This window comes from Equus przewalskii, chromosome 20, assembly GCF_037783145.1.
Source record: "Equus przewalskii isolate Varuska chromosome 20, EquPr2, whole genome shotgun sequence".
Taxonomy (NCBI): Eukaryota; Metazoa; Chordata; class Mammalia; order Perissodactyla; family Equidae; genus Equus; species Equus przewalskii.
Genome location: NC_091850.1, coordinates 4701665 through 4715811, shown reverse-complemented (window position 1 = coordinate 4715811; position 14147 = coordinate 4701665). Strand labels below are relative to the sequence as shown.

Below are 14147 nucleotides of genomic sequence, written 5' to 3'. Positions count from 1 at the left end.
GTTTGTAAAGCTAACAGGAACGCAGACATCCTGACCACAAAAGCTGATGATTATGGACTCTCTTTCTGAAGATAGACTCTGTAACCAGCCATATATAAAGAATAACCTAGTTTAATACCTATAGAAGATTTTTTTCCCTCTTCTTTTCATACAATTGCCCCTTTCCTTTCCCCATAGAAACCCTCGTCTTTCACCCTGTAATTGGGACACTATTTGGGTTTCTACTTGAATCTGTGCTCCAGGAGTTGCAATTGTTTGATCCCAGATGAATGCTTTGCCTCTTAAACTGGTTTCTGTTTTTGAAGGTTGAGAAGGAGAATATTCTTTCCCTTTTCAGTAGTCCTGGTACACTTGTCAAAAATGATTTAACCACATTTACAAGGATGCATTTCTGAACTATTATATTCCATTCATCTATTCGTCTGTTTTCATGCCAGTGCCGCATTTTTTTTATTACTGTACCTTTGTAATACATTTTGAAACCAGGACTTGTGAGTCTTCCAAAGTTGTTCTTTTTTAAAGTTGTTTTGGCTATATTGGATAGCTTGAGATTCCATATGAATTTTACAATGATTTTTTTTCTATTTTTGCAACAAATGCCATTGGTATTTTGATAGAAATTGATTGAATCTGTAGATTGCTTCGGATAGTATGAACATCTTAAGAATATTAAGTGTTCCTATTCATGAACACAGGATGTTTTTCCATTTATTTGTGTCTTTTTATATTTCTTTCATCAGTGTTTTGTAGTTTCATTGTATAAATCTTTCACCTTCTTGGTTAGGTTTATTCCTAAGTATTTTATTCTTTTTTTTATACTGTTTTAAACCAAATTGTTTTCTTAATACACTTTTGGTTTCTCAATATTATTGTATAGAAATGCACCTAATTCTTGTATGTTGATTTTTTGTCCTTAACTGTGCTGAATTGGTTTATTAATTCTCACAGGTTTTTTGTGGAATCTTTAGGGTTTTCTACATATAAAATCATGTTAGCTATGAAGAGATATTTTTACTTCTTCTTTTCCAATTTGGATGCCTTTTAATTTTCTTGCCTAATCGCTCTGGCTAGGACTCCCATACTTTCTTGAGTAAAAGTGGTGACAGTGGGCATCCTTGCCTTGTCCCAGATTTTAGAGGAAAAGCTTTCAGTCTTTCTCTATTGAGTATGATGCTAGCTTTGGGCTTTCATAAGTTGTTTTAATTATGTTGAGGTAGTTTCCTTTAATTCCTAGTTTTTTGACCATCTTTATTATGAAAAGATATATCAGTTGCCTTTTCAGCATCTATTGAGATGATCAAGTGTTTTATTGTCCTTCATCCTGTAATGTGGTGCTTGCATTGATTGATTTTTGTATGTTGAACCATTCTTGCATTCCAGGAATAACCCCCTCTTGGTAAGGGTGTATAATTCTTTTAATGTATTGTTTGAGTTGGTTTACTAATATTTTGTTGAAGAAATTTGCAATACATTAGGAATTTTGTCTGTATTTTTCTTTTCTTGTAGTTGTTTTTTTCTTCTGATTTTGGTATCACACTAATGCTGGCTTCACAGGATGAGCTTGTAATTCTCAATTTTTTTAAAGAGTGTCAGGAGGAATGGTGTTAATTCTTCTTTAAATGTTTGTTAGAATTCTCCAGTGAAGCCTTCTGGCCCTGGGCTTTTCTCTGTTGGGAGGATTTTGATTACTAATTCATTCTCCTGACTCATTACTACTTTGTTTGGATTTTCTGTTTCTTAATTATTTAGTCTTGGTAAGATGTGTTTCTAGAAATGTATGCATTTCATCTAAGTTATCCAATTAGTTGTCATATACTTGTCATAGTAGTCTCTTATAATCTTTTTTTCTACCTGTGGCATCAGTTTAATGTTCCCTCTTTCATTTCTGAGTTTAGTTATTTGAGACTCTCCTCTTTTTTTTTTAGTTATTTTACCTAAGGCTTTATCAATTTTATTCATCTTTTCAAAAACCAACTCATACTTTCATTAAATTTTTTAATTGATTTTCTATTTTCTATTTAATTTACCTCTGCTCTAATTTTTTATTATTTCCTTCCATCTGCTAGCATTGGGCTTTGTTTGTTCTTTTTCTAGTTTCTAATGGTATAAAGTTACGTTGTTGATAATGAGATTTATCTTTTGTAATGTACTCATTTATACCTATAAACTTACCTATTAGCACTGCTTTCACTGGGATTGAAGTTAAGTTGTTATCAGTTTAAATAGATTGTTATGGCTACAACATATTTTATGTAATTTCTATGGTAATCAGAAAGAAAATACCTACAAAAATGTACAGAAGAAAATGAGAAAGGAATCAAAGAATGTCACTACAAAAAAAAAAAAAAAAAAAAATCAATGAAACCCAAAGGAAGGCAGCAGAGAGGAAAAGAGGGACACATTTTAAAGAAGACATACAGAAAAAAATTAACTGAATGGCAATAAGTCCTCTATCAGTAAATATTTCAAATACAAACTTATTAAACTCTTTGATCAAAACATATAGCATAGCTGAACGGGAGAAAAGACAAGATCCAACTGTATGCTGGATAAAAGAGACACACACTCACCATATCCCTTCCCCCAAGATGGCATGGTGTGATCAGGAGGAAACTCCCAGCTCCTAGTATCTCCCTGGGGACAGAAAGAGATGACTGAAATACACAACCAATGTTCTGACCTTTTGAGAGGCTGCAGGAGGAAATTGTTTCTGTCTTGTCTGATTCTAAACACTGACAGGAAAGTGTGCCAGATTGTAGGCCACTGAGAACAAAGGTAACAAGATGGAGCATTACTCTTCCCCTTGCTTAGTGCAGAACAAGCAGAAGAAAACTTACAACTCTAGAATTCTCTCTAGAGAGGGAAAGAGTTGGAGTATGTGTACAATGTTCTGGCATTTCAGAGTGGTGCATAAAGTACACGTATCTGTCTTGACATATTCAGAGTACTGATGGGTCCCTCATACTCTAAAAGCCTAAAAGCCACTGAAAATAGCTCCAGAGAAATGGCAATGCCATGGACAGATGCCATAAGTATGAGACTAAGAGCTCTTGAAAAAGAAGTCTGACAATTTCTTTAATTTGGTATTTGCACAAGGGGGTTGAAAGTAGATGCATCTGTAGTTTTGAGAGGCCCACAGAAGTTCTAGCCAGACGTTAACGTGAAGAGCTTTCCCAGAGTGAAGCCAGGTTTTGAAGACTTGGAGAAGTGACTGTTTGTTAAAAAACATGGGTTGTAATTTTAAGGATTCTCTACAGAAACAGAAACAATAAGATATATAGATAGACAGATAAATGGTAGTTGATAGATAGATTTATTATAAGAAATTGGCTCACATGATTAAGGAGGTTTAGAAGTCCCAAGCTCTATAGTTGGCAAGCTAGAGACCCAGAACTCATGTATAGTTCTGGTTCAGTTCAAAATCTTGAACACCAGGACAGGAGAAGATGTAAGTTCTAGTCTAAAAAGTGGCTGGCTCCAGACCCAAGAAGAGCCGATGTTTCACTTGGAGTGGAAAGGCAGGAAAAGACTGAAGTTCCAGTTCAAAAGTAGTAAGGCAAGAGAAGTTCTCTCCTAATCAAAGGAGAGTCAGCCTTTTTGTTCTATTAAGACCTTCAACTGATTGCATGACAGATACTAACATTAGAGACGGCAATCTGCTTTACTTAGTCTATCAATTTAAATGTTACCTTCATCCAAAAATATCCTCATAGGCACAACCAGAAAATGTTCGACCTGATAGCTAGGCACCTCATGTTAGTTTGACACATGAAAAGAACCATCATACATATACCAACACAAAGCTACAAGGCATAGGAAGGAACAGAGACACATGGTTCAATGAAAAGAATAAGATAAATCTCCAGGAAAAAAACTCTGAAGAAATGGAAGTATATGAATTAACTGACAAAGAATTCAAAATAGCCATCATAAAGATGCTCAGTGAGCTCAGGTAAACAATGCACGAAGAAAATGAGAATATAAACAAAGAACACATTCATGCATCACTTAATGACAGAGATACATCCTAAGAAATGCATCGTTAGGTGATTTTGTCATTGTATGAACATCATAGTGTACTTACACTCACCTAGACGATATAGCCTACTACATAGGTAGGCTATATGATATAGCCTTTTGCTCCTAGACCACAGCATGGTGCTGTACTGTATACTGTAGGCAATTGTAACACAATGGTAAGTATTTGTGTATCTAAACAAATTTAAACATAGAAAAGGTATGGTAAAAATATGATATAAAAGATAAAAGATGGTACAGTTGTATAGGGCACTTACCATGAATGGAGCTTTCAGGACTGGAAGTTGCTCTGAATGAGTCAGTGAGTGAGTGTTGAAAGGCCTAGGACATTACTACACACTTCTGTAGTATTTATAAATACTGTACACTTAGGCTACACTAAATGTATAAAAATATTTTTCTTTCTTCAACAATAAATTAAACAGCTTACTGTATTTTACTTTTTTTTTTTTTTGAGGAAGATGAGCCCTGAGCTAACATCCACCAAACCTCCCCTTCTTGCTGAGGAAGACTGGCCCTGAGCCAACATGTGTGCCCATCTTCCTCTATTTTATGTGGGACACCTACTACAGCATGGCTTGCCAAGCGGCGTCATGTCCATGCCCCAGATGCGAACCGGCGAACCCCGGGCCGCCGAAGCAGAACGTGTGAACTTAACTGCTGCGCCACTGGGCCAGCCCCTGTATGTTACTTTTTAAACATTTTAATTTTAACAGGATTCAATAACTAGAAAACATTGAGAGAAAAGTAAAAAAAAAATTTTTATTTCTTCTGTTTTGTTTTCACTTGGTTATGCTGAGTGTAATTGTGAGTAGAGGCAGAAAGTTTGAAATTATAAGAACTGTGTTTCACTAATTAAACCATTACTTCTGGGAGTGACATCACAAAGATGGCAGAGTAGGAGATCCCAGTCTCCATCCCCTCAGAAAGATAAACAATTATACAGCTATCTATAAATAAAAACAGCTCCGGGAGAGCTCAGGGGTCCACTTAAGAAGCTTCAGCAACAAAATAGAGCAAAAAAAAAAAAAAAAAAAACACCACCCTGAGAATAACTGCCAAGAAATGGTGGGAAGAATAGTTTTATTTTTCCCACATCACCCTATCCCCCAGGCCAGCACAGCTCAGTGCCAAGAGGGAACTCCCGGGCCTGAGAGTTCCCTTTACCAGGAAAAAGAGAGGGGGTGAGTGAGCACCTTTTATAGCCTTTTGGGCATACTGCATGGACTCCACCAAGAGACTGGCACAGTGGAAATATCTAGAGATGGCTAAGAACATGGAAGAAGAGCCAGGGCTACCAGTATCAGCCATGTGACAGGAGTGACCATGGTTTCCAGGGGCCTGCTCTGGAGAGGACCCCAGAAGCCTTTGAAGATGCTGCACACCCTCTTCCTAAGCTTTCATCATTGAGATCCTCCTCACTGACCCCAGAAGATCCCAACAGCTTTCGCTCCTGAGGAAAGCAACAGCCAGTAGAGCCACCACAGACCCCCTATAGATTTTGCTGCTGAGGTTTTGCCCCACAGGTATTCATGTTTGCAGACACCAGCTGCCTGAGTCCCTCTCTACTCCTTTCCCTCCTTTTCCTGCCAGAGCCGGGATCCTTACCGACAGACTGCCACAGCCTCTGCAGCTGTGTGCTTGCAAGAAGCCAGACTAGGCCCCGCTGGCTGACTCCCACCACCCCCAACATGCACCTGTGGAAAGTCCCTGCAGTCACGTAACTGCACACAGAGAGCCAAGACTACACGGCTTCTTGAGGGCTTCGTTCCAGCCCTATCTCCTGTCACTGGCCAGTACCACTGTGAGCACCTGCAACTAGCCCCTGCAGCTAGACACCTGCATGCCACTGGTCTTACTCTCTTCACTCTCCTCCACTGTCAAATTTATTCTCACAACTAGCTCCTAAAGCTGCATGAGTACATCAACAGCCCAGGTGTCTGCAGCTCTTGGGTGCCTGGAGCTAGCCCCAGTTTCTATTATTGGCCTATATAGCAGCATGTGCCTGCTGCTAGCCCCTACAGACATGCACCTGCATGTCACTGCTCCAACCACCTGTCAATGGCCACCAGTGCCAAGCACATGACTATGTCTAGCCCCTGCAGTCATGTGAGTAGACAGTGATAGTCTGGGCCCCTGCAGTTGCTCATATACCAGCATTTGGCACTGGCCCCTGCTGCTGGCTCTGGCCCTCACCACTGTGCATGTGACTGCATTAGGTCCCTGTCACCATACAGGTACCTGTAGCTCATCCCTGAAGCCAACCTTGTGCACACCACTGGCTCCAGCCCTCATTGCATCCTATCTTGGCCCTTATTTGCTGAACCTGGAATGCTGCTGAGGACCCCAACAGCCTTTGCAGCCACTATGAACCCCCTTCAGCCCTCAAGAAGGATCAAGTTGTTGTCAATGCTGTGGACACTAGCTGTCTGAGACAACAAGACATCAAGCCCACCTGGAATTGTAGCTACCACATGCCCCTGCACTTGGTGTCCCACTTTGCTTTACCTGGAATCACAGCACGCTCTAGTGTGACCCACCCACAGACACATACCTTTCCTTACCAGAATCAGTTCTAAAGGTTTGAAAGAGGTGGCTGCTTCTTCCAATGTGCAGATATAGAAGTGATTTCAGCAAAACATCGATTTGAACCACTCTCTGTGCATGAAAATACCTTCACAAGAGCCAAGGATTCCAGGAGGAATTATAGCAACCGAATAAAGTGTAGAAATAAGAAAAGATGCATTGAGAAGGGTAGGAAAAATAGATTCACATAACCCCATTATCCCTCCACCAAGCCCAGGCAGCCCAGCTCAGAGAGAGACACCTTCCTCACAGGAGGAGAGTAAAGTGAGCATCCAACTTCACCACAGACCTGAGAGTTGGCCAACCCCAGCACCAGGCCAACTCATGTCCCTAGGTGGCTCCTGAATGCTCCTGCAAACCCAGGACCCAGGCCTACCCCAGCACCTGCTGACTCCAGTAGCCCCAAGTGGCATCTGTGGCACTGGGCTTGCATGAACCTAGATACTGGCTTACCCCAGTGTCTTCCTACTCCAGGAGCCTCAGGCATCTCCCATGGCCCAGACAGCTTCTACAGCAGGGTTCCCACTTGGCTCCCATAAACCCAGGCCCCCAGATCACTCTGATACTTATGGCTCCAGTAGCCCCAAGTGGATCCCATGTTAGCAGGCTTCTGGCAGGCTCCTACAAAATCAGACCTTTGGCTCACCCCAGCATCTTCAGATTCTAGCATCCCCAGATAGCTCCCACAGCCCCAAGCATGTTCACTGGCACCAGGCTCCCAGTAGGTTCTCACAAACTGAGGCCCCCAGCTCACCCAGCACCAACCATCTCCAGCAGCCCCAGGCAGATCTTGCAGCCCTAGGAAGCTCCCACGGTAGCAGGCTCCCAGCAGGATCCAGTAAATCCAAGATGTAGTCTCACCCTAGAATCTGCTGGCTCCAGAAGCTCCAGGAAGCCCCAACAAATCCAGGTGCCTTCCTCAACTCCAGCCTCCCAGAAGGCTGCTGTGAGTACAGGCCCCAAGCTGACTTGGACATAAGTCAGTAGCAGTGACCCCAGGCAGATCAGCAGATATATGAAGTACCCATAGTTCCGGGCAGCTTTCTTGGCTCCAGGCTCTTAGAGGGCTCCTGCAAACCAAGACTACCAATCCACCACAGTGCAGACTCACATCCACATCCTTAGGCAGCTAAGGTGGTCCAAGGCTCCCTGCTCACCCCAGAACCAGGCCACCTAAGGACTCTAGCAGCAGGCCCACCCCTGGACAGCAGCAGATGGCTCAACCAGATTTCTGGATGTAGTGACTTGCAAAGAGCTGTGCCTGTCAAAGTCAGTCTGTAAAGACTGGAAGAGGAGCATACTTCCTCAAATGTTCAGAGACCAATGCAAGGCCACAAAGATTATGAATAATCAAGGAAACATGACGCCACCAAAGGAAACTAATACAACACCAATGGCCAACACTAAATAAATGGACATCTATAAACAGTCTGAAAAAGAATTCAAAACATCCTCTTAAAAAATTCATTGAATTACAAGAAAACATAGAAGAACAGCTAATAAAATTAGGAAAATAATGCATGAACAAAATTAGAAGTTCAAGAATGAAATAGAAACCATTAAAAAGGATCAAATAGAAAACCTAGAGTTGAAGAATACAACAACTGCACTGAAAATTCAATAGAGAGCTTCAGCAGCAGATTCAACCAAGCAGAAGAAAGAATGCATGAAATAGAAGTCAGGCAATTTGAAATTATCTGGTTATAAAAGTCAAACACAAAAAGAATGAAAAAAGTGAAGAAAGTCTACATGAATGATGGGACATCAAAAGAAGTACGGCGGCTGGCCTGGTGACGTGGTGGTTAAGTTCACACCCTCCACTTTGGCAGTCCTGGGTTTGTGGGTTTGGATCCTGGATGCAGACCTATACACTGCTCATCAAGGCTTGTAGTGGCATCCACATGCAAAATAGAGGAAGACTGGCACAGATGTTAGCTCAGGGACAATCTTCCTCAAGCAAAAAAAGAGGAAGATTGGCAACAGATGTTAGCTCAGGGTCAATCTTCCTCACACACACAAAAAACTATGTATCATTGGAGTCCCAGAAGGAGAAAAAGGAGAAAGGAGCAGGAAGCTTATTTAGAGAAATAATGGCTGAGAACTTCCAAAGTCTGGGAAGAGATTTAGACATTCAAGCCCATGAAGCTATTAGCTCACCCAAGATTTCAACCCAAAAGTATCTTCTTCAATACATATTAAAATAAAACTGTCTAAAATCAAAGACAGAGAGAATTTTAAAAGCAGCAAGAAAAAAAAAATTCTCACATATAACAAAACACCATAAGGTATCAGCAGATTTCTCAGCAGAAACACTGAAGGCCAGGAGAGAGTGGGATGATGTACGCAAAGTTCTGAAAGAAAAAAGAACTCCAACCAAGAATATTTCACCTGACAAACTTTTCCTTCACAAGTGAAAGAGAATTTCCTGGGTGAACAAAACCTGAGGGAGTTCATCACCATGAGACTTACCTTAAAAGAAATGCTGAAAGGAGAAGTTGAGCTGAGATGAAAGAATACCATAATTAGTAACATGAAAATGTAAGAAAATATAAAACACACTGGCAAAGGTAATTGTATAGTCAAATTCAGAACTCTAATACTGTAATATGGGGGTGTTAATATTTAACTTTAGTAGAAATGTTAAAGGACAAATGTATTAAAATAACAATAACTACATTAATTTATTAATTGGTAAACAATATAAAAAGAGAAAATTTGATATCAAAAATATAAATTAAGTGTGTGTGTGGTAAAAAGACAAAGTTTTTGAATGTTATCCAAATTAAGTTGTTATTGGCTTAAAATAGACTGTTAATATGTAAGATGTTTTATGTAAGCCTCATGATAATTCCACACAAACAGAAAAGCCTACAGAAGATACACAAAAGGCGAGAAAGGAATTAAAGCATATCACTATGGAAGATTATCAATCCACAAAGAAAGCAAGCAAAGAAAAAGAAAGGAACAAGGGAATTACAAAAGAGGCAGAAAAAAGTAATAAGATATCATTAGTAAATCCTAATTTATCATAATTACTTTAAATGTAAATGGATTAAATTCTCCAAACAATAAGCATAGAGTAGCTGAACGGATAAAAGCAATATCTGATTATATGCTGCCTAAAGAGACTAAGTTCAGCTTTAAGAAAATATGTAGGCTCAATGTGAAGGTATGGAAAAAAGAGAGCAGGTTAATTATACTTATGTTGACGAAATAGACTTTAAAACTATAATGAGAGACAAAGAAGGTTGTTATATAAAAATAAGTGATGTCATCAAGACAATATAACAATTTTTGGGACTGGCCCAGTGGTGTAGCAGTTAAGTTCATGCATTCTGCTTTGGCGGCCCAGGGTTTGCTGGTTCAGATCCCAGGCATGGACCTAGCACCACTCATCAAGCCATGCTGTGGCAGGTGTCCCACAAATAAAGTAGATGAAGATTGGGCATAGATGTTATCTCAGGGTCAATCTTCCTCAGCAAAGAGAGAAGGATTGGCAGCAGATGTTAGCTCAGTGCTAACCTTCTTCAAAAAGAAAGAAGACCATATAACAATTTTAAGTTTATATGCACCCACCATTAAGTTCTCCAATGAGCACTTGAATGTATTCAGCAAACACTAACATTTCTAAAGGGGAAAATATAATAAAACAACACAATAGTAGGGGAATTCAGTACCCCACTTTCAGATATAAGTAGATCATCCAGATAGAAAATCAAAATGAATATCTTGGACCTGAAGTATATGTCATGCCAAGTGGACCAAACATACATATACAGAATATTTCACCAATAGCAGCAGACTAAACATCCTTCTCAAGAGCACATGAAACATTCTCTAGGATAGAACATGTTAGGTAATAAAAGCCTTAGCAAATGTAAGAAGTTTGAAATCATACTGAATATCTTTTTCAATAACAATGGTATGAAAGTAGAAATCAATAACAGGAGGAAAACTTGAAAATTCAAAAATACATGGAAACTAAACAACACTCTTCTAAACAGTAAAAGGGATAAAAAAGGAAATTAAAAGAGATAGCCTTGGTGCGTAGTAGGCTATACCATCCAGGTTTGCATAAATATACTCTAATGTTTGCATAATGACAAAATCACCTAACAATGCATTTCTCAGAATGGATCCCTACTGTTAAGTGACACATGAGTGTATGGACAATTATACACCAAAAAATTGGATAACATAGAAAAAAGTAATAAATTCCTAGAAACATACAACCCACAACACTGAATCTTCAAGAAATAGAAAAGTTGAACAGATAGATAATGAGTCAAGAGAAAGAAACAGCAGGTAAAAATTGCCCAACAAGTAAAGCCTAGAAACAGATGGTTTCAATGGAGAATTCTACCAAACATTTAAAGAACAACTAAAATAAATTCATCTCTTCCAAAAAACTGAATAAGAGGGAACATTCCCCAAATCATCATACGAAGTCAGAATTACCTGACACCAAAGTCAGACAAGGACATCACAAGAAGAGAAAACTACAGGCCAATATCCCTGATGAATATAGATGAAAAAATTGTCAATAAAATATTAGTAAATTGAATTCAATAGCACATTAAAAGAATTATACACCATGATCTAGTGGAATTTATCTCTGGGATGCACCAATGGCTCAACATATGCACATCAATATATGTGATATACCACATTAATAAAATGAAAGATAAAAATCATATGATCAACCAACAGATCCATAAAATTATTTGACAATATTCAAAATCATTTTATAAGATAAACATGAAACAAACTGTATATAGAAGGAAAGTACTTCAAAATAAAAAAGGCCATATGACCAACCATCAACTAACATCATAGTCAACTATGAAAGGTTGAAAGCTTTCCTGCTATAATCAGGAACAAGACAAGGATGCCCACTCTAATTACTCTTATATAAAAGAAGACAAAATAATTTGGCAAGGAAAAGAATAAAAGTCATCCAAATTGGAAAGGAAGAAGTAACATGGTCTCTGCTTGCAGATGATGTAATCTTACATAGTGAAAATCCTAAAGATTCCAGCAACAATCTGTTAGAACTAGACAAAAATTTCAGTAAAGTTTCAGGATCAAAAAATAAGCATACAAAAATCAGTTGTGTTTCTGTACATTAACTATGGACTATCTGAAATATAAATAATGAAAACAATCACATTTATGATAGCATCAAAGTTAAAATACTTAGGAATAAATTTAACCAGGGTGGTAAAGGATCTGTATACTGAAAATTATAAGACACTAATAAAAGAAATTGACATAAATAAATGGGAAGAAAGCCTGTGTTCATGGGCCAAATGTCCATACTACCCAAAGCCATCAATAGATTCAAAGCAATTCCTATCAAAGTTCCAATGGCATTATTCACAGATATAGAAAAAATAATCCTACAATTTGCAGAGAACCACAAAAGACCCTGAATAGCCAAAGCAATATTGAGAAAGAAGAGCAAAGCTGGAGGCTTCACAATTTCTCATTTCAAAATATCCAAAGATATAGCAATCAAAACAGTATTATAGTGGCATAAAACAGATATATAGACAGGTGGAACAGAATTGAGAGCACAGAAATAAGCAAACATATATACAATTAAGTAATATTTGAAAAGGGAGCCATGAAGAGCCAATGGGGAAAGGATAATTGCTTCAACAAATGATGCTGAAGAACTTGGATAACCACATGTAGGAGAGTAGAATTGGACCTATATCTTACAGAATACACAAAAATTAACTCAAAATGGATTGAAGATACATGTAAGACACAAAATTGTAAAATTACTAGAAAAAGACATAGGGAAAAACTCCTTGGCATTTGTCTTGCCAGTAATTTTTTGGATATAGCAGCAAAGGGGCAAGCAACAGAAGTAAACATATAAGTGAGTCTACATCAAACTAAAAGGTTTCTGCATAGAAAAGGAAAATTCATCAAAACAAAAAGGCAAACTATGGAATGGGAGATGACATTTGCAAATCATCTATTTAATAGGGGTTAATATCTAAAATATATAAGAAACTCATACAAATAAATAGCAAACCCCCAAAACAATCCATTTAAGAAATGTACAATATACTTTAATAGACATTATTTCAAAGAAGACATACAGATAGGCAGCAGGTACATGAAAATAACCTCAACATGACTAATCATCATGGAATGCAAATCAAAACCACAATGAGATTTCACTTCACAGCTGTTAGAATGGCTACTATCAAAAAGAGAAGAGACAACAGGTGTTGGGGAGGCTGTGGAGAAAAGGGAATCCTCGTGCATTGTTGGTGTAAATGTAAATTGGTACAGACACTATGAAAAACAGTATGGAGTTTCCTAAAAAAAAAAAAGATTACTATAGGATCTAGCAATCTCACTTCTGGGTATATATCCAAAGGAAATAAAATAGCTGTATTGAAGAGTTATCTGTACTTCCACATTCATCGCAGCATTATTTACAACAGCCAGACTTGGAAACAATGCAAGTGGCTATTGATGGATGAATGGATAAAGAAACCATTGATCATTGTTGTTATTATTCAGCTATGAAAAGAAATCCTGCCATTTTGTGACAGCATGGATGGATTTTAGGGCACTTTGCTAAGTGAAATAAGTCAGACACAGAAATACTGTATATTCTCACTTATACGTGGAATTTTATTTTATTTTTTGTCATCTTTAAAAAATATATTTTTTGTGGTAACATTGGTATATAACATTATATAAATTTCAGGTGTATATCATTATAGTGCGATTCCTGTGTAGATTACACCATGCTTACCACCAAGAGACTAATTACAATCCATCACCACATACATGTGCCTAATCATCCCTTCTGCCCTCCTCCGTCCTCCCTTCCCCTCTGGTAACCACCAATCCAATCTCTGTCTCTATGTGATTGTTGTTGTTTTTACCTTCTATCTGTAAGTGAGATCATAAGGTATTTGACTTTCTCCCTCTGACTTATTTCAGTTAGAATAACACCCTCAAGTTCCACCCATGTTATCACAAAGGGCCAGATTTCATTGTTTCTTATGCCTGAGTAGTATTCTATTGTGTATATATACCACATCTTCTTTATCCATTTGTCTCTTGATGGGCACCTAGGTTGCTTCCAAGTCTTGGTTATTGCCAATAATGTCACAGTGAACATAGGAGTGCATATAGCTTTATGCATTCATGTTTTCATGCTCTTTGGCTAAATACCCGGCAGTGGAATAGCTGGATCATATGGTATTTCTATTCTTAATTTTTTGAGGGATCTCCATACTGTTTTCCATAGTGGCTGCAGCAGTTTTCACTCCCATCAGCAGTGTACAAGGGTTCCATTCTCTCCACATCCTCTCCAACACTTGTTTCCTGTCTTGTTAATTATAGCCATGCTGATGGGAGTGAGGTGATATCACATTGTAGTTTGGATTTGCATTTTCCTGATAGCTAATGATGTTGAACATCGTTTCATGTGCCTGTCGGCGATCTGTATATCTTCTTTGGGGAAAAGTCTGTTCAGATCCTCTGCCCAG

The 14147-nt window shown here is 38.4% G+C and overlaps 1 protein-coding gene across 1 annotated transcript in view; it reads left to right on the top strand.

Annotated features, from left to right (window-relative positions):
• The window catches only part of GARIN6 (golgi associated RAB2 interactor family member 6), a 43620-nt gene that overhangs the window by 2206 nt on the left and 27267 nt on the right, over positions 1–14147 (top strand). The window lies entirely within an intron of this gene.